Genomic DNA, 5,658 nt, shown 5'->3' with positions numbered 1-5,658 from the left:
AGTTTTAGTCTGCTTGGCTCCACAGTCAACACGCTTGGTAATAGCAGCCAGGAAATCAGGAGACAAATTGCATTGGGAAAGTCAGCTGTGAGGGACCTCTCAAGAGTACTGAAGTGCAACAACATCAGGCTGAAGACTAAGGTGTGCCTGATCCAGGCTATAGTCTGCAATTACATGTTATGCATCGGAGAGTTGGACAGTGAATAGGAATGATAGAAGGAGAATTGATGCCTTTGAGTTGTGCTGGAGAAGAGTGTTGAATTTACAATGGACTGCTAGGAGAACAAACAGGTTTGTCCTAGAGAGGGTGAAGCCAGAATGTCCCTGGAGTCAAGGATTCTGAAGTTTCTTCTGACATACTTTGGGCATGTTGCAAGGAGGGACTGGTCCTTGGAGAGAGATATCATGTTTGGGAGAGTGGAGGAACGGCACAGGAGAGGAAGACCCTCGATGATATGGATCGATTCTGTGAGTGGACTGGTGTGAATGAATGTGTTTGAGACAGCGAGACTGGTACTGGATAGAGTGGCGTTTAGGGCTCTTGTACATAGGGTCACTATGAGTCGCAAATGCCTCGAGGCACATAACAATAACAACAACTTTATGGTTAGAAGCGTAACACATTATGCACTATGTCACCAGATTTTATAATAATTTACTAATAAGCAACAAGGATAATTGTCTAGGACCACTCCCTAGTAATACGAATAGTGCATACCACTGACCAATCATATAATCCCATTTTTGTGTAATAGATCTATGTTGTTGTTATTGTTGATACATCTTCGAGTTGGAACTGACCCCTAGCTAACCTTCCACAGAATTTTCAGAGGCAGTTAATTGCAAGGGAGGAGATAGCTCATCCTATAACATCCAAATCACCACTTTTAGATGTCTCATCTTTAACTTCCTTTATATTCTTCAGCCAACTAACTTTTTCAGGCAATTGTAACTTTTAATTTCTGTTACAAACTTTAAGAGTGTTCCCTGGCTTGTGGCTCTGTTGAGGAATCTTTTGCACACTGAAAAATGAATTTTCCCCCCCAGATTTGGTGTTTCTCTTTAATTTCTACAGCTTTACTGAACTTTCACAGTTTTTTGTTTTTGTTTTGTGTACACACACACACACACACACACACACATATTTGTATTGTTGTTTTTGTTATGTGCCTCTGAGTCACCTGCGACTCATAGCAACCCTATGTACAGCAGCTCTGAAGACTGCTCTAGCCTTCAAGGAGAAATTTGGTTTCATCCTCTCTAAGACAGACCTATTTGTTTTCTTGGCAGACCATAGTTTGTTCAAGACTCTTCTCCAGCTCTGCAACTCCAAGACGATTCTTCTTCTGCCATCCTTAGTCATTGTCCAACTCTCTGATGTATACCAAGTAATTGCAAAGACCATGGCCTGGATTAGGTGCACCTTAGTCTCTAGACTGACATTGCTGCATTTCAATACACTGGAGAGTTCCGTGACAGCAGATTTTCTCAGTGGAATTCATCTTTTGATTCCTGACTGCTGATAACAACAGTGTGGATTGTGGAGCTAAGCAAGCTGTACTTGTTAACAACTTCGATCTCTTCTCCACCTATCATGGTGCTACCAATTGGTTCCAAAAGTGAGAATCTTTATTGTCTTGATGTTAAGCTTCAGTCCTCATTGAGAACTATAGTTCTTGACCTTCTGTATAAAGCACTTCAGGTCTTCCACGGTTTCAGGAAGCAAGATTATATCCTCTTCATAACTTAGGTTATTAAATAGTCTTCCTCCTATTCTGATCCCACATTCCTCCTCACAGAGCCCAGCTTCCCAAATGATCTGTTCTACATGTAGTTTGAAAAGGTATGGATATAAGACACTTCTCTGTTGCAATCCTTTTCAAATTTTTAATCATACCGTGTTTCCTTGCACTGTTCTAATGGTATATTTCATAAATATCAGCCTGACTGCCTTATAGTCAACATCCAGCTGGGCTCCAGGGGGTTTTTAGAGAGTGTAAACTGCGTGGGAGGAGAGAGCCCATCATCCTGTCTTAGAGTAAGTCTCTATCCACCAGGTCACCAGACCTAACTTTCCTTAGAGAGGCACAGACAAATTAAACATTTTCATTGTAAGAATACATTTTTATTAGATGGAATTTACTATGGAAAACTATTTTATGACTCATTTCTGATTTATTTTTCATATCTGTCATCATAAACCAGTTCACTGTACGCAAATTCTGAACTATTTCTGATTTTCTTAGCATTCCCCTCTTCCCAGACATCTCAAAATTATTTGAATTTCATCTTTTTATACTTTAGAAACCTATGAGATTGGGTCATTTATCTATTGTAATAATAAGATCCAAGAAAGTCATATTCCTCATTTTATTAGACTTTCAATTTTGCCAAGTAGTGTAAGGTCGATTCAATAATGTAATTGGGAAAAGATTGTTTTATTGTTGGCTGCTTTTGGCATATTACCTATGGGTCTAAGCCAGATTAATAAAAATATTCAGTGTTTGAAGTTCCTAATATTCTACATCTTTGTTGCACCTGAAACAGAGCCAATATATTCACCTTGAAGTTTACAATTCTGCTCCCTTCATCCTGTGTCAAATCTCAGAATTGATCAGTCTTGACTGTGATTAATATATTGGTAGGATTGAAATTCATCAAGTAGATTGTCTTTCATATTCTTAAAATATTTAATAAAAAGAGGCAAAAGTTCTTTAATTTTATCTCAGATAGAACAAGCAATTTCCTTATGTTACTTTATGACAAGGTTCAGAAAACAATAGCTTTTGGGCTAAATATGACTTGGCACTTTTCATTATTATTTTATATTATTTAAACACAATCACATCCATCATTTACATACTGTGTATGACTAGGAACTACAAGGGCAAAATTGAGTAGTTGTAACAGAATCATTATACCTCAAACCCACAAGAGTTTTCTTTTTTTAACCATTTACAGAAAAATGTAATTATTTCTGCTATGAACACAACTAATTATGAATTTTAGTTTATTTCCCAGAAATACTTCTTATAGTACTAAAAATAATAGTAAAAGAAAAAGTCTACTTTGTGAAGAGGAAACTTTAAAATAGACACCTTGTTTCATTTTAAGCAACTCTGGTGGTGTAGGTAGGGTGATGTGCAAAAGTGGCAGCTCTCTGAAGCTTCAAATCATCAGCAACTTTATGGGAGAAAGGCTTCACAACCTCTTCCTTCCAGTGTTACTTTCAGCCTCCAGAAATCCCACTGTAATGTCAGCTCTTTTGACTCTATCACAATGAATGAGGGTTCTTTGATTTTAATGGTTTTTTTGTTTGTTTTTTTCTTATCCAGGGAACAGAAATGTAAATATCTACCTCTACAAAAAATATAAATTTGTTTTCTCCTACTAGAAAGGGATACAGTAAGCTATTACCTCCTAACGTAAATTTCAGTAAGTCTTTTCAATTCAGATGATACACAAATTGTTCTTATTCATTCCAGTAAAAGGTTGAAAGATTATTTTTCTAAGAAAAAAAAGCAGGTTGAGTCATCTACATAATGCAAATTGTTGATGAGTCTTCCTCCAATCCTGATGCCACATTTCTCCTCATAGAGCACAGCCTCCCGGACAATCTGTTCTACATATAGACTGAAAAGGTGTGGAGATAGGAAACGTCCCTGGCATACACCCTTCTTAATCTTGAACTATGGAGTGTTTCCTTGCTCTGTTCTGATGACTGCCTCTTGGTCCAAGTATAGGTTTTGCATTAGCCCAATCAAGTGTTCTGAGATTCCCATTCTTCTTAGAGTTGGCCACAGTTTATTGTGATCCACACAATCAAATGTCTTTACATAATCAATGAAACACACGTAGACATTCTTCTGGTACTTCCTGCTTTCAGCCAAGATCCATCTAACATTAGCTACAATACCCCTAGTACCACGATCCCTTCTAAACCTAACCTGCACTTCTGGTTAATGTGCCATTCCAGTCATATTTTTGCAGAATCTTCAACAGAATCTTGTTTGCATGTGATATTAATGATACTGTTCGATAATGTCCACACTCTGCTGGATCAACTTTCTTTGGAATAGGAACAAATATAGATCTCTTTCAGTCAGTTGGCCAAGTGTTTTTCCTCCAGATTTCTTGGCACAACTTGGTTAGCACATCTAGCGTAGCATCTGTTAGCTGAAATATGTCAATTAGTATACCACCAATAGAAAGTCAAGGACAGTAGCCTTAATATGGATTGAGGGTCAATATCAAGAAAACAAAGATTCTCACGACTGGACAATTGGCAGCATCATGATAGATTGTGAAGAAATTGAGATTGTTCACAGCTTTAGTTTGCTTGGCTCCACAGTCAACAGTTTTGGCACCAGTAGCCAGGAAATTAAAAGGAGCATTGCCATGGGAAAGTCTGCTGTTAGGGTCCTCTCCAAAGTACTGAAGATCAATGATGTCAGTCTGGAGACTAAGCTGCAGCTGATACCAGCCACAGTTTTTTTAATCACTTGCCATGCATCAGAAAGCTTAACAATGACTAGGGACTACAGAAGGAGAATTGATGTGTTTGAGCTGTGGTCTTGGAGAAGAGTATTGCGTATACCCATGGACTGCTAAGAGAATGGACAGATTCGTCTTGGAGAGGGTTAAACCAGGCTGTTCTTTGGAGGCAAGGATTCTGAAGCTTTCTCTGACATACTTTGGACATGTTGCAAGGAGGGACCTGTCCTTGGAGAGGGAGGGTGGAGGGACACCACAGGAGAGCAAGACCCTCTATGAGAGAGATTGATTCAATGACTGGATGAAGAGGAAACTGAAACTGTCAATAGCTTCATCTTGCTTGTCTCCACAATTAACACTCTTGGTACTAACAGTCAGAAAATAAGGAGACACATTGCACTGAGAAAATCTACAAGTAAGGACCTCTCCAAATTATTGAGGAGTAATGACATCACTTTGAGGACTAAGGTGCATCTGATTCAGGCTATAATCTTTCCAATTACTAACTATGCATCTGAAAGCTGGACAATCAATAAGGACCACAGTAAAATAATTAATGTCTGAGCGTTAGTGTTGGTGAAGAGCACTGAGCATCCAATGGACAGTCAAGAAAACAAACAGATATGTCTTGGAGAGGGTGCAGCTGGAGTGCTCTTTGAAGGCAAGAATGATGAGGCTTCACTTTGCATACTTTAGGTATGTTGCTAGGAGATGCTATTCCTTGGAGAAGGACATGATGCTGGAAAAGGTGGAGGGTTGGTGAAGAAGAGGAAAACCCTCAACCATGTGGACTGACATGGTGAATGTTACCATGGGCTCTTGTGTGTTAGAAAGTATGAGTAATGCGCAGGACAGAACAGGGTTCAGATATTTGGTTCAGAGTCACTATGAATCATACTACACCAAATGACACCTAACAATAACATCAACAACAAGTCTTATGAAACTATAAATCTGAGGATAAGCATGTCTTTTTCTACAAAGAATCATTCAGTACAATTGAGTTTGATTCTATAAACAAACGTCCAGACTAGGAAAAAACCCATCAGGTCAAAGCAATCAACTAGCTCATAGAATTAAACATCTTTTCTTCATCTGGCTGGGGTCTGGTCAACAGATCTCCAGTCATCCGTGGCTAGGTCCAAATGGCATTAGCCACAAACT

This window comes from Elephantulus edwardii, unplaced genomic scaffold, assembly GCF_000299155.1.
Source record: "Elephantulus edwardii isolate Elephantulus edwardi_28Jun2011 unplaced genomic scaffold, EleEdw1.0 scaffold00253, whole genome shotgun sequence".
Taxonomy (NCBI): Eukaryota; Metazoa; Chordata; class Mammalia; order Macroscelidea; family Macroscelididae; genus Elephantulus; species Elephantulus edwardii.
This window is presented reverse-complemented; position numbering follows the sequence as displayed.